The sequence below is a fragment of the Zophobas morio genome, unplaced genomic scaffold, assembly GCF_036711695.1.
Source record: "Zophobas morio isolate AGI-343-1 ecotype UQ-CSIRO unplaced genomic scaffold, CSIRO_AGI_Zmor_V1 ptg000009l, whole genome shotgun sequence".
Lineage (NCBI taxonomy): Eukaryota > Metazoa > Arthropoda > Insecta > Coleoptera > Tenebrionidae > Zophobas > Zophobas morio.
In genome coordinates, this window is record NW_026972114.1 from 6,629,774 (window position 1) to 6,652,486 (window position 22,713).

General features: G+C 32.9%; 1 protein-coding gene across 1 annotated transcript in view; it reads right to left on the reverse strand.

The window, feature by feature from the left end:
- The window catches only part of LOC135125784 (metabotropic glutamate receptor 2-like), a 1,169,526-nt gene that overhangs the window by 1,146,569 nt on the left and 244 nt on the right, over window positions 1-22,713 (reverse strand). The window lies entirely within an intron of this gene.

Sequence of the window (22,713 nt, forward strand, 5' to 3'; positions counted from 1 at the left end):
AGATAACCGATAAATTTACCAGAGATTCTAGATTATTGCAGTTTAGTGTTTCGTGTGCTAAGATAATGGATCCACCATAGCCTAAATTTCCACGGCAGTATATAGATGTAGTGCGGAAATCTTCAATATGTACTGTTTCCCATTCGCTTGCGGTGAGCCAATGTTCGCTGAGACAAAGCAGGAGAGGCACACAGGATTGGTGTTTGATAAAAACATCCACTTCATCCACTTTGTTGCGAAGAGACTGTACATTTAGGAACAACATATTAATTAAGGCTTTGTCCGTGCACTTTTCACTGGAAGAGCATGTACTTGAAAAACACGTACTGGAATTATTGTTCAAGATTTGACTTGCATCAACTTCTTCTTTTGTTCTAAAAAAATATTACGTAAATTGAACTCACGCAGACAGACGCCTTCTGGCCAGAATTCTTGAGATATAATAACTTTGATTATGTCTTCGGTTGGTAGACCCAAGCAAAACGCCGAATTTTTACCCTGAGTGTTGAGTTTTTTCACTTCAACATCTTCATGTCCATTTACATCAGCAATATAGTTCTTGATGTCATCTACTGTGATGTTGGTTCCTTGTATTCTTCCGACGTAGTACCATTTCTTACGGGTGGCACCAAGAATTTTATTTACGATCTTTGAATTTCCAGAGTTGTCCTGTTGTTTAACCTTTCCAGTGCAAAAGGTCACTTTGGCTGCTGAGTTCCGGATTCCTTTATTATGGTTGCTGTTCAGATTCCGGTTAATGTTCTTACTAGTGTTGGCGCTCATCTCTTTCTTTCGGTATGTAACTGTTTTCCAATCTGTTCATTCATTTTGCTCAACATTCTTAGTCGGAGAGTTTTTCGGTGATTCTAAGTACCACGGTGCGTCAGAGAACTTTTTGTTGTTGTCAGATGAAGGCGGTATGAAGGGACCTTTCTTAGGACTAATATTCACAACTATTGGTGACCAATTTTTGGGCTGACATTTTTCATTTAGCATTTGTTTGTGACTGCGCATTTGTTCATTTGCCGCTTTTTGTGGCGTCATTGATGGATTATTGGTCGTTCTTTTTACTGAACTTATCTTTGAAGGTTCTTGATTATTATCATTTCGTGACTTCTTTTCCTCTTGAAGGATTTTCATGGTATTACGGATATCTTCATATAACATGAGTTTTTCATGGAGTTCTTCTATCATTGCGTCTTTCTGCTCTATTATACATTTTAGGAGATAAATTTCAGTTCTTAAGGGATCATCTCTTTCTGGGGTCTCAGTGTCGATGTCGTTATCTTCGTTAACACAACAATTTATTTTATTTGTACTGATTACTTTAAATTTTTTATTTTTACGTATGGCACAACTAGGATGGTATTTTGCACTGCACTTAATGCACTCAACATACGATTTACAACCCGCTTTGCACTTTGCACAACAGAGCTGTTTACACACCTCTTCCTCTTCCGCCATCTTTAAATCTTTATATTTGGAGATGAGAGTTCCAAATACCGAAAACCCGCTCCGGGAGGAAGAATTGTCTCATTCTTGTTTTGAAAGCATATTTACGTAACTTTAGTCGATGCCCTCGTGTTCGTGGATCATCAGATGTTGAAAAAAGATGGCGAATAGGCGAATCGAGTTGCGATAATATTTTGACGGTCGTGATAACATCTCCTCTAACTTTACGGTGTTCAATTGTCGGTAATTTCATTATCTTAAGACGATCTTCATAGCTAGGACGATGAAAACCAAAAGGAATACGGGTGATGCGACGTTGAACGGACTCCAGCAGCTGTTTGTCCCTAACAAGAATTGGATGCCAAACTGAATTGGCGTATTCTAGTATTGGGCGTACATATGTCTTGTGCAGTTTTGCGATAATTTCGATTGGGGCACAGGGGAAAGCTTTTCTTATCAAATACCCAATGGAGTTAGCTTTTTTGACAACAGATAAGATGTGAGAAGACCAGGACAAATCTTCTGTAATGGTGATGCCCAAGTCAATCTGCGACGATACACACTGGAAAACGTGGCCACCAAGATTATATTGCATTTTGGGATTGTTCCTGCCTAGATGAAGTACACAACATTTTTTCATATTGAAGGGCATAAGCCATTTTTGCGTCCATGCATAAAGTGTTATTAAATCCGCCTTTAAAACATTATTATTCTTCGAGGTATTATACAATTTCAAGTCGTCAGCGAACAGAGCGAAAGGACTGGAAAGTTCTACGGTAAGATCGGCGATATACACTATGAATAGTATGGGGCCTAAAACTGTTCCTTGTGGAACCCCACTTAGGACCTTTTGTGAATTACTAAGGCATCCATCAATTTTAACTCTAAATGTTCGAAACGATAAAAAGCCTTCTATCCACTTAAGTAATCCACCTCTAATTCCAAAATGTTCAAGTTTGTGCAACAAGCGACGCGTCGGGACTTTATCAAATGCTTTGATGTAGTCAAAATAAATTACATCGACAGGATTATGGTTGTCAAGTTCTCTGGACCAGTCGTTGAGGCAACTGAGAAGATTGGTAATTACCGATCGTTTGGGCACAAATCCGTGTTGCTCGGCCGGAATAATCTTGTGTTCAAGAAGGAACTTCATCATAGTGTGACATATAATGGATTCCATCAATTTACTAATCAGAGATGTTAGGCTGATAGGGCGAAAATTTCCAGCATCAAGTTGGTCCCCTTTTTTGAAAATCGGTTTGACAGTTGCTGTTCTCCAATCGTTAGGCAATTCACCGGTGATAAATGATTGCTGCATGAGGAAACTCAAGGGCTTACATGTTGCAATATGTCAGAATTAGATACGCTCTGGCCCAGTACCGGTGCGACACTTGTGTGGTTGAAAGTCTGGACCCTTTTGTCTTTGTCGGCGTTTCACGGTAAATCGACGTCCAGATGTCGAGACCTTTTTTACTAAGTTAGTTTTCACATATTGTACATATCTAAGTCAGTTAATAAATACCTTCGCTAGTGTTAACATCGTTGGCCTTTTATTTTTCGCACTTTAAATACGCACATAAATTAACAGGTTATGGGCCCAGATTACATATCGAGTATTGTGCAATTAGTATTTTGAAAAAGTGCAATTAGTGGAATATCAGCGATTAGTTCCTATTCGAAGTTGTGATTTGTAGTTGGTCAGTGTTCAAGTTCGGTTTCGCGGCCAATAGTAGCAGACACATCGAAAATGGATAAGTTCGCGATAGCTAAGTTTAACGGCAACGATTTTGCAGTATGGAAGTTTCAAATGCGCGCTTATCTGCGGTATCACGAATTGTTAGACGTTGTCGAAGGTATGAAAGCTCGCCCTGATTCGGGAGGTACGTCCAAGGAACAAGAAGAATGGGACAGAAAAGACGAGAAAGCTCAATTTGCGTTATCGTGCGCTCTAGAGACGAATGTTGTGCGTCATATAATGAATATGAAGACTGCAGCTGAAATGTGGACACGACTGGTGACTATTTACGAACAAAAGAACAAGACGTCGATTCATATTTTACACCAAAAATTTTATAATTATCAAATGCGACCAGGCGCAACAATTACTGAACATGTTGCTGCTATCGAAGAGCTGGTGAGACAGCTGGAAGATCTGAATCAGAAACCCACCGATGAACAAATAATCACCAAAGTACTGTACACATTACCACAACAGTATCAGCATATAGCAGCGGCTTTTGATATGCTTCCAGAAAAAGAGCAAACCATGGTCAACCTTCTTCCTCGGTTATTAAAGCTGGAAACAATGAGAAATGGAATGGTCGAGATTAAAAACGACGAAGAAGAGAACTCAGCCCTTTACACAAGCAACGGCAATCGGGGACAACGCCAACATTATCAAAGAAATAGAGGTGGTCGTTATCAAAATCAGCAACGACAGCAATTTACAAAACAGCGATTTAGTGGGAAGTGTTATAATTGCGGTAAAACGGGACATATAAAGATCGACTGCTACAAACCCCAAAACACTCAAAACAATGGCCAAGCGAATGCAGCATCAAACAGCGGCGCATCGAGTGCGATGATGTATACAGCCGAAACGATGGCTGTCGGTAACGCGGGCGAATTATGGGTCGCGGATTCTGGTGCTAGTAAACACATGACTTTTCGGCGCGACATTATTACAAATTATAGGGAGTTTAGTGCAAGTGAGAGAAAACCGATCACAGTGGGCAACAATGAAACTATTTACGCGGAAGGTGAAGGAGATGTAATGATTACTTCGTACGTTAATGGACAAGCACTGGAGCAAGGCATGAGTGAAGTGTGGTACGTGCCTGAAATTGGGAAAAATCTGTTCTCAATAAGTGCAGCTAGTAATCATGGTGTTAACGCATTATTCAGCAAACACACGTTACAATTGTTTAGTCGTGGCAAAGTGGTAGCCACCGGACAATTGGCTAAAAACGGTTTATTCGAAATGAATATTCGCGCGCGGGCAACGGCAGAGGCTATGATCGCAAGTGCAAGTGCTCAAAACGTTCGAGTGTGGCATGAACGGCTTGGACATGTTGCATTTAAAGTGGTTCGCGAAATGGCCAAAAGTGACGCGATAACTGGCATGAAAGTTGTGGACTCGAAAGATAGTACGGACAATGAGGACACATTTTGCGAAGACTGTGTATACGGCAAGCACGTGCGACAACCGTTCCCGTCCTCAAATTCGCGGGCCGAACGATCTAACAGGACATTAAATGAAATGGTGCGGTGTCAACTTGCAAGCGGAAACCTGCCCCAAGGACTATGGGCGGAAATGATTAGAAACGGGGCTCACATTAGAAATAGAATACCACGTGCCCGTCTCGAAGGGAAAACCCCCTACGAACTCTGGACCGGTCGAAAGCCTGATTTGAGTCATTTGCGTAAAATTGGTAGTACTGCATATGCATTAATTGACGAGTCGAAACGGAGCAAATTTGAAAAGAAGAGCGAACGGCTCATCTTAGTTGGATATGAATTTGAGCAACACGCATATCGACTTTGGCGGCCAGGTACAAAAGTAATTATTAAGAGTCGTGACGTAAAAATTGTCGAATTACCACCAAAAAGACCTCTTCAATTGTTACCTGAAATCGCTACAAATGAAGAACAATCAACACCAACACGAGCGGCGTACTCGAAACGCGTGGTACCTTCAGATGAAAACTCCATCGTAAACAACACCCGATCTAAGACGAAGAAAAGGATGGAAGAAAAAGATGAAATGACCGAAGTTCAATTTGCAGCCCTCCTGACTGAAGGTGAGAAAATAGTGACTAAAACACCTGAAACTCTCGCAGAAGCGTTAGCCACGAATGATTCGAAACAGTGGGAGCTTGCAATGGCTGACCACGAGAATAAATCCAGTAAACAGACTTTATTAAACACATTAGTTCCGACAATAATTTTACGCAATTTTGCACCGATTTATGTAGGGCATTTACCGCAGCAAATATTCCATAGAATAAAGTTAGTTGTCCTGATTTTAAAATTTTTATGCATAAATATACAGGAAGGCATTTACCCTCAGAAAGCACTCTGAGAAAAAAATATTTACCAAAAGATTACGATATGGTGAGCACTAGAATTTTTATTTAAAAACTTTTTAACATAAATTTTATAATGTACAGGTAATTAAACAAATTAGAATTTCTATTGGCAATAATAATATATGGATTGGCGTCGATGAGACGACAGACAGATTAGGAAGATACATAGCCCACTTAGTAATTGGAAAGTTAGAAGCTGGCCGTCGATTTCTACTAGCTTTGAAACAGCTTGATAAAACTAATAGCAACGCAATCTCCTGATTTATAAACGAATCATTGCGTGTGCTATTGATAATTTTAAGCATAAATTATCTTTGAACGCTTAAAAGTGTTTTAAGCGTTCAAAGGTGTAAATTTATAATCGAAAATTTAGAGAACTATATAGTTTGCTTTTGTAACTCATTTTAAATATCTGAATTAATATTTTATTTTTTGTTAAATGCGACTTTGATCGCCATTTTTTGCGATAACTTAGAATTACTGGACGTAACTATAGATCGTTTGTTTATTTAATAATTTTTTTGTTTGTTACACAAAATAGTTGTTTCTATAATGTTTTGTTTAATGTAATGTTTTTTTTTTAAATATATATTTTTTTGTTGTATGCTTTTTCGTTGAGCAAATATTTTTTCCTCCAGGTTTTTAACCTAAACTAAGATTTTTATAACCTAATTCGTCAATTTTGGGACCTAAAAATGTCTAGTTTTATTCATTTTTTAACGACCTAAAATCCGAAGCCTAGTTATTACATATGGCAGTGACTAAAATAATTTCGTTATTTTATTGATTATTATAAATCACGATTCAAGAGTAACAATAATACAATACTTTTATCATCAGTATTATAATGCATCTATTCAAAGTGATGTATGAGTCCTTGCAAAACACAACAACACAAAATTTTATAATAGGAAAATTCACTTGTAACAAACGCTTAGCACGTTTCTTTACCTTTACTCAGACATTAGATACATATTTTTACTTTAGCTTATAATGGTTGCCATAAAAAACAATAAAATTCGCAAAATCAAATGTTTTAATTTTTCGGAAGAGCTAGATTTGACAAGATGTACTTTATGGGCGAGGGAAGTTCTGTCGAAGCAATCTTCGACCAATTTTTTGTATTCCCTTTTCTGTAGGTTTTTCCCTATTTGCTTATTTTATATTCTATTTCCAGTAGGTTTCATCACAGTTAAATTACATGTAGTCACGCTTACAAGTGTTAAAACTATTAGAGTTGGTTTAATAGCAAACCCACGCTTAAGAATGTTATTGTTCTTAAGTTCTAAAAGTAATTTGTTCCTTAACTAATAACTAAACAAGTGAGCTGTTAATTGGTCTCTTATAATTTGCATTTATAACTACTTTCATCTTAAACCCTCTTATAACATGGCAACGTAAATATTGAACTAAATTAATTTTGACCGCGCATAAAACTCTTCGACACGACATATTCAATTCCTTTTTGATTTGTTTCCGTTATTTTTAAATCACAATCTGTTACAGTGCAAATCCGATATGTTTGATTTCCGCTACCCCTGCTCCTTCTAACAAACAACACGATACACTCAATCGACCGTGAAACCGACCAAAACAAGAGAAAATAATAAATACAAGTGAACATAAATAAATCCGTCCATCGACAAACTTTACCATTTAACAAAAAAGCCCAGCCTCGTATTTTACCACTATAGCAAAACTTTTGTTGGTTGCATATCACTTCCCGCTTCAAGGAGATGCTTCCTTCAGAAAAGGATAATAGCCTTTTCTTCTACATCTTTTTAACATCCTCTCGTAGCAAATTTGATTCCGACTGGGTTCGATTGAAAGTTTGACGGTCCATATTTGTTGTGCTTTGAAAATTTGAGCTTGCGGTATCATTCGAGCAGTTTCCATTCATGACTGACAGCTTCAACAATGGGGATGGCGGAAAAAGTTCACTTGCGGCTTGTCATTATAATATGTAGTGCACACAGTGGATTTATGAGAAAACATAAATATTGATGAAGCGGGAGATTTGCACAACATAAGTGAATTAATATTCAATAGAGCTCTTTGAAAGGCTGGGATGGAAAGGCGCCAACTTCCATATTTCATTGGGGCTTCGGACCGAATAAACGCACCAAATTTTGGTCGAATTCCGATATGTACGTCTCATCAAAGTTTTACTATTGTGTCCTTTTAATATTCTGTTTCGACGAGTGCCGGCAATCATTAAATAATGCGCCCGACCATTTTATAAAAGTTACTGTTTGTTTTTTTTTTTTAAATAAATAAACCGCAAAACCATAAAAGTGACAAATAATTGAGTTTAATTTTTTAGTGAGCAATTTTATTTTACACGCTGGACATCAACATTGAATGTATAACTCTGGGAACTACATAGTTAATTTGTCGCGATTAGAAATTATTTATTAAATGAATAATTTCCCAAACTTCTAAACTATTTATAATAAAATTTTTGCGTAATATTGAAAGTTTAAATATACATTATTACCGTGTATGTACGTAGCCAAATACTAATAAAATGTATCTATTCATCCCCACTAAAACTTTGCCACGAAAACTTTGCTTGAAATTTATATTCTCAAACTATACTTATTACTACAAACTGTCAAAATCAATAAATTAAAGAACTTCAACACACTTCCTTCGAATGCAACTTTCTTCGCATCTGACAATTTTAACCTGAGTAATTTCTTTGTTGTATAATTTTAATTGAACGTAAATTTCATACTTTGCAGTTTTAACCTCACATAATAAGTATATTATTTGTGCAAGTTTATTTCACACCAGATCTTTTGTTTTTATAAATCTTTACTAGTTTTTTTTTGTTTTGTATATATTTTGTTGATGAATGTTTCCATCATATAAATTATCTGTTGTCCAATTTATTCTCGCATAAGAATTATTTGTTGTTTAAAATTTCACAAGATTGTAGGGCGAATTTAAATGTTGTTTATTACTCTTTTTGAAACTTTAAAACTTGTTCAGTTGCTGTTAATATCAGAGTTATAAGAATTGAACACATAAATGGAATTGGGGTTAAACAACAAAGAAAACGTGGCAGAAATGGAGTGTGCGGTTCCTAGTCGGGCTGACGAGATTTATCGCGCAATCTGCACAAAGATGCAAGTTAGAATAGAGTGAGAGATGCTTTGCGGTAGGCTTGCGATAAATAGAATCGCCGTCATGGTGGGAGAATACCCCCGACCGGTAGCCCCAAACTACCTATGGGTATTTTTGTTGTACTATTGTTGACTGTCGTAATGACTTGTGTATTTGCATCGAGTTACGTTAATTCAGATTTTTATTTGTTTTTATTAAATTTGTGATATTCAAATATTTATTTGCATGGATTCAGAACTTTAATTAGATTTCATTCCAAGTCATTCAAAGTTTTTTCCTTGGAGTTGAACAGCGATTGCAATTCGGTCACTTCTGGGCAGCCTGAAGGCAAGTCACGAGTCACCCTCGCAAGCAGCTTTTTTTTGTCACTGGAGGAATAAATACTTTTGCGTTCTACATAAATTTTGTGTTTTGTTTAGTGGTACTTTTCCAACCTTGAGGTCCACCATTTGCATCTGAACGCATCCCGCCATTTTTCAAAAACACGACGTCGGGTTTCATTTTGTTAGACGATCACAGCCAAGGCCAAATTTTGAATTTTTAAATTTTTCGCGGGCTTTCAATTTTTTCTTTTCACATGTGAATTTAAGGCGGGATTTTTGGGTTATCATAGTGTCGTGGATGTGCACTACGAGGATATTTCCTTGGTTTTTATTGTCGTTCGTTTTTAGTTTGTAAAATTTGTCTCTCATCAAAGCACCGGCAATTCCAAATATTAAAATAACCTGTGTGTAAAGTAAAAATAAAATATCTGTAAAAACACATACATTAAATTCTTACTTCAATTAGTAAAAATTTTTCATCGGGCGCTTCTTTTGTAAGTTTCAAGATTTATTATTTTTTCAAAAACTACTCGCTTTCAGCACGCCGTTAGAAAAAAAGGTTTATTTAGACAGACCCTATAAAAATACGCCCTTAGTTTACGCTTCGGAAGTAAAAAGTATAAATCTAATATACAATATATATATATAAAATATATCTATGAATTAAAAAAAGAAATGTTACAAATTCCTGGCAAAAAAATACATTATTACTCACGATGTACATTATCTCGTTAGTGGTTATTGGTGGATGCGGGCTTAAAGTGATTTTATTTTAATTTAAATTTAACATTAAATTTAAGAAAAAAATTAAGTAAAATGGCACCATTGCGTAGAATCTATATTGAATGCCAAAATTAAAAGAACACCAAGAAGGAGTAAGTTCCGTCTGTTTTTATTTCAACTGACATCAATCTATTAATGAAAACACATTCAACTTATTTTACAGGGTTTCTACAAATGATTATAGGGTAGCAGCAGGTCATGTAAACGTGCCGTCCCTCAGATTTGAACTGTAATAAATAGCCAAGGACGAATGACAAACACCACACGCATCTGTATAACTGGTTGCCTAAATACTTCATATCTTTTTAAAAAATAAAACTAATTCATTACAATAAAAGAAACAAATTTATTGTGGTTAAACATCTCAGTAAATGTTGAAAATTTTCACTATTGTGTTCAAAGCACATGTTCACTCTCTTTTTAATTTCAAAAATGTTCTGTAATCTTTTCGTCAATGCCCATTTTCATGTTGCAGCAGGAACTCCTGAATGCTGAGGAAATTTTGTCAAAGATATTTCCGGATCCTGCTCAAGGCGCCTCAAATCATCAACAACTTTCTCAGATACTGAAGATCTTCCACGAGATTTCTGTTTGTTGACACTGCCAGTTCGAACAAATCTGTTGATTACATCTTTAATGTGAGCCTCTAACGTTATTTCTTGAATTATTAAATCGCGGTATTTGGCCAGATATTCTTGCTCACAAGCGATTACAGAATACACTAAACATAGTTACATTTATTTTTTTACTGTTGTCATTACGGAGGACCTAGCTGCTAGCTGTTAAAACTATCTCTCTAAAATTCCCTAGATTTCGAAATCGAAATTTCTTATTTTTGTTTAAAAAGTCGTAAAGTAGAAAAAATACTGTATAATACTCGTTTATAAGACATTTTGTCGCACTTGTTCCTTTAGAGCACTCCTCGATGAGCTCGTCATGCCCTAAAACCATCCGTGCGACAAAATGCTTCTTATAAGACTAGTATGATAATATACTATTTTGCGACAGGACATAGTAAAATAATCAGTCTATTGAGAAAAAGAACACTACCATTAAAATTAATCGTCACAAAAAATGTTCTTTTAACTCCGCCATTTTCTAAATTGCTTTGATCAAAAGAACAATAACTGATTGTGTTTATATTTATTAACTTCCAGTATTCCGAGCTAAAGATTAATCTACAAGCAAATAAATGTAAATGCACTGAATATTTTCCTGTGTATTTATCAAAGTAATTACTAAAAAATCAGTCGTTCGGAAACACGAATATCGAAGCTTTTTATAATAACATATTTCATGTATAAAAGCTCCATGCGGAGCATTCCCGTGTTATTTTTTACTCGTTTAATTTAAAACATTTAATTAACTCATTTAATTAACAATTCAACTCTCTAGATTGAAAGAAGCATTCCAATGAGAGTTTAGCAAACTTTACAGGAGAAAAAGCATTCCACTAATGTTAGAAAATTTCGTCCTTTCAACACTAACGCAACTGCTACGGAAATTACATTTCGGTTGAACTTTGGAATTAACAATAAAAAGTTGTTTTTCTGTGTCTAATTTTTCTTAAACACTTAGTTTTTTATGCAAAATGTCCAAAAAATCGTTAACAAATTTTTAAACATTGCTGTTAATTTCAATTTTCTTCAAAACTTTTTTTTGTTTTATCGAATTAGAAAAGAAGCGTGAAGACCTGAATTTATATTAACCGCAGACATCGATATGCTAAACGATACGCTAAAATACCAGTTTTCTTGTTACTATTACAGTTCAGAATATTCAAACTACATACCTATGCAAAATTGTTATATTAATATTAGCAAAGTATATTCTTACGTTAGAAACTTTTTCCTTTTTTTTTTTAATGTGACATAATTCGTAAGTTTAATTGCTTAGTGTCAGATATTTCCCGAAACTCTAACTTAGACCCTTTTTCAACGCTTCCTTGTTATAGTTCGGAGGCTGTCCGTCATGTTGATATTAGTTCCTGGATGCGATAAGATTTTGTCCAGAATAGATGTTCCGTCGTGTACGCTACGCTTGGAAATTCATGTGACAAACTGGCTCTAAAAACTTACAATTTATAAAGTTTTCACGAATCAACCTTGAAATTTTTTACAAGTTGTGCGAGGGATCATAACATTGCTCGTTCAAACACATCTATTAGAGTTTCCAAAGTGATATTACTTGCAAAGCACTTACATTACACACTCCTTTTATATATGAAAGACACCTACCAAATGCAAGTTTAAAATTCTACAGACAGAATTTCAAAATCGATATTCTTGGCGCAGCTCGTCCACTAAATTCATTGTTTCCAGTGAACTTTTAATAATATCGTGTAATTGTCCGGATTTAACAAATCTACTGTGAAATGAGTTCATTTATTTATATTTCAGTAAAGGCCCGGTTTATGAAGATACCTTCATTTTGACTGGGGCAACCACTGGAACGAACCAAAAAAAAATAGTTCCTCAAGTGGACGCAGGAGAGTACCTACTTTGATCCTAAAAACGTATGTGTTAATTTTGGAATCTAGCAATAACTGATGGATGTATGTTGTGTTGCATTGAAAATTGTTCAAGGTTCCATTATTATAACACTCACCCTGTATATTTTCTAACGTAAAACAATGCAGGAAAAAAGAAGAAAATAGAATAGGGACGGACATGAATAACGTTGTCATGTATATCAGAAATGGACATCAAAACCATCATTTCAGCACTCAATATTCGTTTGAAGTATAGAAAGACAAAGAACTGTACCTCTACATCAAAATGCCTGCAGCGATTGCGACAAAGTAACATTTGAAATATAAAACACCACACGATAAATAAAATATGTGCACAGAATGGAGCCTAATATACAAAAAATTAGATACAACAACCCTTGTAAAACACGAAAATTAACATAACTAAACTTCAAGAAACATACAAATTGCATAACAACTCTTATATATTAATGTAATGACTAACTCCCGAAAATGATTTTCATTTAAAGAACTAGCAAAAACACGTATCAGAACCGTCAACAACCATGTCTGAGCACAAGTAAAATAAATACGCATTTTCTAGATTAATTAATTAAAATAAGTGCGGTTTTTAAAATTAGAAAGTATGGTATGTACGCCACAGACATTAATAAAAATGATTTTTTTTTTTTAAGAAACGGAAGCAGCGGGAAACTCTACAAAGACATACTTATGTCTGTTTAGCCATTGGTTTAACATATTAGTGCTTTCCCAAGAAGCAGAGACAATTAAGCTTTATTACCTGGTAAAAGCAGAAGCTAATACAGTTGTACTCTTTTCCTTTGTGTTCATAATATTTCCCCGGAACAAACAACCCAATCTAGATTTTTCTTGGCATGAAACAGTATGCATCAAAGGGACTGTGAAATTGCAAGTAAGGCATTGAACAAGTCTTCCCTGACCCTGACAGACACGTGTATCAAACTAAATCTCTTTGTACGCTTTGTAAGATTAATTTTCAAACGGTGTACTGTTAACGGAACAGCCCGAACATGGTCTTGATTCCCATGCTGTAATCTTGCAAATCACTAGAATTCATTGCAAATTAATTATTATAACATATTTTGTGGTCGAATAATCGCCTGTTGAGAAATTTAAGGACAATTTTTCCGTCAGGTACGAATATATTTTACCCCAGGCAGCCTTCATTCGGTCGCCAGATTTCTATTGATAAATTATAAAGCTCTAAGGGCCGGTTTATAGAACAGCGAGTTAAATATTTAATCCTCGATTAGTTTAACAGAGAATTAAAATGTGGAATATGAGCCCGTGATTGGTTGAAACATGCACGTTTCCTAGCAACGGACCTCAGTTAAAAGTTAATCGCGAATTAACTTTAACTTCGCTTTCTATAAATCGGGTCTAGATGTATTAAAATACAGTAATACACAAAAAATTACGTTTTGGAGCAGTTCTTTTTGTGTGAGTTGAGATCAATTTTTATTACGAGAGGCAAAAGCTACCTACGCATTTTTTTATTTGCCTGTGACCCGAAGGGCTCTTTTCAATATCGTATACGGCGCAGTTTAATGTAATGGAAATTCGTTCTAACATGTGTGGAAAAGTTTAAGTATATTAAACAGGAAGTTATTTTGTCTCATTGGAAATTAGTGGGGGAACGAAGTTTGTACAAGTTGTTCGAGTTCATCCAACTTCGTAATTGTATTGTTTTTTCTTCAAGTGTGTCATTGTGGCTCTATTTCAGCGATATGCAGTTCCACAAAAAAAATAGTTAGCACGAGTTATGTGAAGTAGGTACGTGTTAAAAAAAATATTTTCTTTCGTTAATTTTTTATTTGCTTTATTACTCGGTGTACGGCGAATTCGGAAAGTTAAATTTAAATTAAACAACCCTTAGGAGCAAAAATACTCATACTTGAGTATGAGGATTTTTGAAAAGTAATCCTCGTGACTTCTATTAAATTTTGTACGAAGTAAGGACGTAAGACGTTTCAAGAGAAAAATCTATGCCCCGAAGCAGAGAAAGCAATAAAAACCGGCTGGGTATCACCAACCGGCCAAATTAGTAACATTCATTTTCTTTTTACTTAAAACTTAAAGTGAGCTAAGTCTTGATTTAATTGGTTAGTTAGAACGCCGTCTACAAACTGGTATTAAATTCACGGTATGTATTTATGTAAATTCACCGTTATGCGGTTTAGTTTTTTATTTCGTGTGCTACCACCCCTTCTCATGCTTTGTAATTATAACCGCACTTTATTTTTGAAATTACGATGCAACGTTGCACTTTATTCTAATGTTCTTGAATTTTTATAGCGATCCAAGGGACACAAAAAATCACATTTACGTTATTTTTGCCAGCACTGTTATAATATTTCGACTGTCGTTTTGTAGTAACCACTTTTTATCATTTTTAATAAGTCACTTCAAGTCGGTTACTTCCCTGAAGTCTGGAGAAATGCATTTGTTACACCTATATTTAAATTTGGAAACAAATCTAATGTTAAAAATTATAGACAAATTTGTTTATTAAGCATCGTTCCTAAATTAAGGTATTTGAGAAAATACTAACAGAGCTTCTAACTTCTTTACTGCGATCACTAAACTTATATTAGACGAGCAATTTGGGTTCCAAACTAATAAATCGACTAAGCTAAATTTCCTAGCATATTCAGACTTTTTAAAAGATGCGTTAGAAAATGGACAACAGGTTCACTCCATATACACAGATTTCTCTAAAGCTTTGGACGGAGGTAACCACCAGTTATGAGTAGATAAGTTAAAGATTTTATGGCATTCAGGGCACACTTCTCCCATGGCTTAAAGGGTACTTAGAAAATCGTTCTTCATACGTTCGTACAAATAATTATGTATCCTGCCCAATTTAAGCAACATCTGAAGTTCCGCAAGGTTCCAATTTGGGACCACTGCTTTTCAATCTTTTCATCAACGGTATTAGGACGTGTTTTATTACTCAAGGTCCTCACTGTTGCAGATGATCTAAAATTTTGTTCGGTAGTAGATACTTAATATACGTGACGGTCATCGTCTCCAGACAGGTTTTAACAATGTCATTGACGGCTGTCTTAATAATGGCATGAAACTTAATAAGACAAAATGTTATGCAATACCTTTTTCAAAATCAATAACTTCCGTGAATTTTGATAACCAAATCGGTTGATTTAACATTAAATATGTCACAGAAATTAAGGATTTAGGTATCATTTTTGATCAAAAACTAAGCTTTGTACTACATATCAGACATCCAGATTTTTGTAAAAAAAAAGATCAAAATTGCACAAATTTTTACAATTTAATTTTGAATTTGCATAATCGAATGTAGCGAAATTGTGCGCACGTTTCAAAATTATCCTAAGCACGGTGAATTTTTAATCAAAATCTAAGTTTATGCCTGACAAAAAATTGATGACGTCATGTCAAAATTTTATAAATCCTATCAAATATGTCCAAAATATGATGAATATATATAATTGATCATTACCTTCATATTTTTAGAATTGCTTATACAGATGACCCAAAAAAAAAATAAATGAATAATTTACTTTATGGATTAAATCAGGAACTGCAAAATCCAGTGCTTTGAAATCTTGCAGACATTTTGTTTTCTAGAAAATGTGAGAATACACACGTATTTATTTAATAATGTTTAAATAAAAATTATGATAATAATAATCGGAACATTTTGTTAGATTGTGGCCTAATTAATAATTTTAATTCTATGTTTTGAGGAGACAAACTCTTTCAAATAAAACTCATTTCTTCGTGACATCCTTTCGATGTATAAAAAACCACAGTTCAAGTTGTTGTTATTGTTGGAAGACCATTTTTATTTATTGAGCGTAAGTTAAGGAAGTATAGAGTAATCGAATCCATATTCATGTTTTTTCGAGGTTTCATGACCGCTAGGCAGGACCGTAGCTAGGGGGAGGGCAGGAGAGGTTGAGCTTCCCCTATAGATATTTTTGTCTCATCTAAACAAGTTACAATTAACCAAATGTGAATTACAACTTCGGAAATCAAATTTAAAATACAACTTTTTATTTATAAATAATAAAAACAACAATCTTTATTGCCCAACAGGAAATCCAATTACAGGACAACATATTACAAAAAAAATAAGTAAATAAATACAACTCAAAAATTCTAAAAGTGGAATATAAGTAAGTACCAAATTAATATTATTAAACTAAGCTAGAAACTAGAGCAGAAAAAAATGTCGTGGGTACGTGGATTATTCCCACAACTGTAAATATCTCAAGTACATTTTAAAATTCGTTCCTTTTATATTAAACGTTGATTTTTTTCTCATTTTCACATTCGTGCCATTTTCAATTTGTTTGATAAACAATTCATAATTCCGGAAACTTTAAGTCAACCGATTTAATTATTTTCCTTAAAAGAATTGGAGACAGCGAAATATTTCTCGGTACTCTGATATTTTCTTTTCCTGTCAGATATAGTAGTTTTCAAAAATTATGAAAAAGTTTCATATTTAGATCAACTTTGCATTGTCATATTATTGTTGTTTCTTCAAACTCTTAAAGTTGTTTTAATATGTTTTAAAAATTTTAAAAATCGAAATTTTTCGGAACTTCCGAATTTAATGTTTAACTCAAAAATATCCAAAGTAGTGGTAATCGTTTAATTTTCAGTATTTTTGTTTGAAATACGTGGATTCTTCACAATTTTAAATATCTCAAGTACATTTTAAAATTCGTTCCTTTTAAGTATATTAAACTTTGATTTTTTCTCTTTTTCACATTCGCGCCATTTTTAATTTGTTTGACAAACAATTCAAAATTCCGAAAATTTTAAGTCAACCGATTTTATAAAATTATCTATATTTTCAGTTAAAAGAATTGGAGAAAGCGAAATACTTCTCGGTACCTACTCTGATTTTTTCTATTCCTCTGTCAGATATAGTAGTTTTCAAAAATTATGAAAAAGTCGTTCGTTTAAATAATACAAATAGTATGACTCTATACTTGTGGTTTATTAGTACACTCGTAGCTTTTAAAATTGCTTATATAGGCCACAAAAAAAAATTAATCAATGTTTGTTGCATTGATGAGATCAAAAGCGATTCACTCAGAGTTATCATAAAAAAATAAAATTCCAAATATAATTTTTTTCTTATGATTTTTCGAAAAATCTGGATTGACCTTCGTTCAATATTTTGGTATCACAATCTTTCTTTTTTCTTTTTTATTCAATGTTACAATTTTTTGTTATCACAATTTTTCGTTTTTCTATGTTGTTTCATTCTTCAATTTTTCCATTTTTTAATGATTCGGCGGTTTCTGATTTTTCTTTTTTTCAACTAAAATTTTTCCATTTTCCTGATTTTTTTATTTGCATTTTCTCGATTTTATGTCAAAAGTTTTCGCTTTTTCGTTTCCTTACATTTTTTCAACGTTTCTTTCGATTTTATAATTTTTCAAATTTTCATTTTTTTAATTTTCAATTTCACGATTTTCCAATTTTTAGATTTTTTATTGTAAATTTTGGATTCCAATTAACCGATTTTCAGATCTCTTTAATTTCCAGTATTTCGATTTTTCAATTTTCGTTTCTTCAGTTTTTCAAGTTCTTGACTTCCAATTTTTAGATTTTTCAAATTTCTCCTTTTAGACTTCTTCGGATTTTCATTTTTGATTTTTCTATTTTACCGTTTTGCAATTTTTCTTTAAAACTTTAAAAATCGAATGACTGAAAAATATAAAATTAAATAAACGAAAAATTAAAAAATCCAAAAGTTGAAAAATCGAAAAATTGAAAAAATTGAAATTGAAATTCACAAAATTATAAATTCCCAACATTGAAGGATCGGAAAATAATAAATAAAAGGGTAAAGAAAATAAAAACAGAAACGAAAAATTGCAAATAAAAAATTTGAAGAAATGAAAAATTGAAAGTCGAATAACTGAAAAAGCTTTAAAATCTAAAAATTTAAAAATGGAAAAATTCCAAAATTAAAAAGTGGAAAAAGATTTAAAATTGTTATTACATATTTAAAATGAAAATTTGAAAAAATGCAAATCGAAAAACTGAAGAAAATAAAAACTGAAAAAATTAAAATTGAAAAAAAGATTATAAAATCGGAACTTTGACTTGAAAAACTTTTATTTTAATGTGTGTCCCCTCTTGAGCAATTTAATAACTTTTTTAATTCATCTTACATTTCCATTAAAACTGTTTTTGTTATACTTTATGTTTTTATTTAAAATATTTCAAATCAATATTTTTTTCATTATTTGTACTATTATCATGATTCTTCCAAATATTACCACTGCCAATAATAATATAATGGGTGGCAATATAATGAACACTGTAGTTATTAAACTTTATTCATTACGCAACCCTAGTTTGTTAGGTTACATTAAAAACTCGAATGTATCATGATAGAAAATGGCTATGTTATGGTATCCCCCTTACGTAGTATAAAATAATAACTTCAAGTTCCTCAGAACTTTTACAATTAATTATTTCAGTGGTCCAAATAGGTCTAACGTTTCATTAATATTCATTATACAGGGTCGCTAGAATGTATGCAAACGGTTAAATATCTTGAGAACCAATTCTAGAAATCACCTGAAATTAGATATAGGGCTATAAAAAGTTGTGGTCTAATTATTCGTCAAAAAAAATATTTTTGCTTCATTTGTTTTCGAGATGCAAGGCCAACTTGATTTTTTTTAATGTATATAATAATTAATTCATTTTTGGAGACAGCTTTTTTTTAAATCATTGATATAGCACAATCATACTTTCTATATGCCTCAGGTGCCGTATGTAACAGCTATTTTATCAAAATTGTTTAAACAAAAAACGCATTGCGTTTCAACATAATCAACAAGTTCGCTATAAATTATTTACTGAATCTACAGAAACTAAATTAGTTTCTACTTAATTAAGGTAAAATATTTAATTGGTTTAGTTCATAATACCACACGATTCTTATAAAGTGAGCATTAAACGCACTTACATCAGTGGAAAAGCAATTAGTCGGAACTACAGGGCAATATATACTCGTATTACTCAAATTTCTCTAATCGAAAACTACAACCACAGACTCCATATTATTCCATTAATGTGATTCATTAACCTGCTCCACTTGCGTTACCAAATTACATTTCACTAGCTCGAACTCATTTTACTTGTTTAAAGCAAATATTTCTTTACCCATATTGGAACACCTATTCAACTGCTAAGCCATTGAACTAAATCTGGAGGAAGCCTAAACCTTCCAAAGTAATTGCTAGCAGTATTTTAATAACTGCCTAAAATATTAATTGCTTAATTAAAATAATAACTAATCCTTTCACAGAAAAAAATTCAATGTTCCTATATTAACTATTAGATAATTTATTTACATTTATGAAACTACAGTACTAGTTGAGATGATGAAAAGTAGGTAGCTGTAGTGTACACGCACCTATCAAAGCCTTTGATGTAGTGAACCACGATATATTGTTACCTAAATTAAATTTGTTTTGGGTCTTAGATAATTAAATTGCTAGTCGGGTAGTATGTAGATTTCAAGTTATAAACAATTCGTGTTGCCGGCTACTCAGGTGTCTGCTAGAGATTCAGTATGGGTGCTTTTGATTTATGATTTTTATAAGTAAAAACAATGAAAATATAAAAACTGTAAGACTCTTATTTGCTAAGAAATTAAAATTAGTTAAAATGTTTATTGTTTCAACGTTTGAACCTAAGCTTTTAGAAAAACCAAAGCTTACAAAAGTAGATAAAATAATTTGTCCGGTCTATATAATTTCGAATATCTGTTTCGAAGCTATATTGCTTTTCTATTTTATTATAAATTGTTATATAAATATTTATTGCTTTTCTTAAAAACGCAAAAGCTTGTTCTAAAAGACTACACTGAGTTGCAGTCAAATATGAATTGAATCTCAAAAAAATCTTGAACACAAATCTTGTGGTAGGTTTTGCGCATGTACCAATAACTAGGTTTCATTGGTCTGTCATTTGTCGCTCCAGCTGGCTGCGCTCCACTCAAAATCTATTGATTTGAATTTTCCCGCCAACAAGTGGAGCGTGTTTTTACAATATTTTACACCAAAACCTGGATAAACATCTTTGGGAAAGCATGGTATCAAAGAGTGATGTCATTGTAATTACTTGTGAAATTAAAATTTTAGAACTAATTTCAAATCTTTTCAGATCAGCACGTGTCATTTTATTTCATTATCACAGCCTTAAAAGCAAGAGAAATTTAATTTTGTTATAATAAATATTATAATTATAAACTTAACACAAAAGTTGCTACACAACTCGAAAAAATCGATAACCTTATTTAGGTAACATTTTCCAATGCTTCAAAATTTAATTTAATTTTCTAGTTCATATATCACTTCTCAGTCTTTAGTATTGCGACAGTTGGGTTAAATACTCTACTTTATGACTCTCTTGGGTCTAATGAAAGACCTTTTTTTTCCATTCCGTTCGTGATTTGTTTCGCCATGCAATAAAACCGTAAATGAAGGAGACACTACACTGATCCGAAATTTTCTGGTAGGTACACTTGAAAGTCAAGTTAATGATGGGAGTAAACATCAGGTTAAGAAATATGTCGTAGGGTGCATTTAAAATGATATTTACTTAAGTAATATTTGCGGTGACGTCATCAACAGTTTGAAGAACAAAAAGAAGAAGATACATTTTAATTAGCAAACTTATTTTAGAGTCAAAATTTTATCTCCAATCGTTAATTTTTTTGTTTGAAAAAAATCGCAGGATTTATTATAAAGGACGAAGACGATTTTTTTCAAACAAAGCAGGTGCTAAAAGTAATCTTGGAGCTACTTCTTGTTTTCAGTCCCTGATTAATGAACAAACGTATCCAGATTTTTTATTTTACAAGATGATAACTGATAACCTAATTTTATGAACTATACTTGCCATACTTTGATTCCTCTACGGCAAAATCAAAGATTTTTTTTTTCAAAATTTTCTAGAATATTTAACAAATAATGCAGAAAAAGTACTGCAAACATTTTATTACCTTATTACCAGGTAATAATATACAAATATTATTGGAAAATTTTCTGTATAAACAGATGAAAACCATCACTGAAAACAACAATTTAAAATTGCATCGATGGAAAACTCATGAAGTAATATTACGCAAATAATATTGGAACATTTTCTGTACCAATAAGTAGAAGGAAAACATCTTCGAAAACAACAACTAAACCCAATTAAATCATTTCTGTTTGAATAAATTGGATCACAAAATCTGGACATATACGTAACTTCCAAATAAAATAACAACAAGGGATTTTATATTTTTAGATATTTTTAGCCGACATGGCTGCTCCGTCATGAATTTAAATACCAACATTTTTTTTATCAACAGAAAAATCAATTTACTTCTCTGTTGTTAAGTAAACAGATATCTTTCCGACGGAAACATCTACTTGAAAAAAACTTTAAATGATTGCTGTGTACACGGGAAGCTTAAACATGGCAGAAAAACCTACACTAAGTCAAGTTTCCACAAATTCTCTTAAAAAGTTAAATATTTCTTTTTCGAAATTATAAAAACCAAAAAAGGTTAATGGATCCTTTAAATACACACATTTATAACACAAGCACACAGCTTTTTTAAGTCAATGTAAAGATATTTTTTTTATATTAATTTTTTATTTTAGGTAGTAATTGTTTCAAATATGAATACCATAAAGTTAACATTACGAAATATTATGTGTAAATACCGCAGCTGTAAATATTTAGGTTTTTTGTCATCATAACACCGGAAATAAACAAAAAACTTACTACATCTTTGTACTTATATTACAAAAAAAGTCATAAAGTCAAAAGCTCCGGTTTGTTTTTTGGAAACCACTTATTTCGACTCGATCGTAAATGCAAAAATTGTGTCAAAGGAAAACTCGGAACGAAATGTATTTTAGAAAGACAGCCCCTGCCAATAATAAACCAGTTTCTCCACGAGACAAGAAAGAAGTTTTATTTACAAGGATACAGTTACAATTTAATGAAGTAGGAAAGAGTTATTGTTACGCAGCCTCAATGTTGCTCAGATAATGTTTAGAAATGTTTGAGCCAGACAAAAAAAAAATGATTAACTAACACACAGCGTAATCCTTTCAAACATTGTTGAAAGTAAAGCGTCAATTATAAAATGTATGCACTTTTCTTGCGACGCAAAGTAGCAAACATTAATAAACATTAACTTGATAAACGAGCAACAAGACTGCTCTTCCCTAATATAAATTAATGAATAAAACTAACAACCTCTGAAGTAGGAAAATCCAAATTATGCTTAGCGAAAGTGTCGCTTGAAGGTGTCCCACGTAATTTTAGTAATTACTATCATAACATTATAAGAACTGTTATTTCGCATAAAGTTAATTATAACAGAGTGTTATCTTTCCATTAC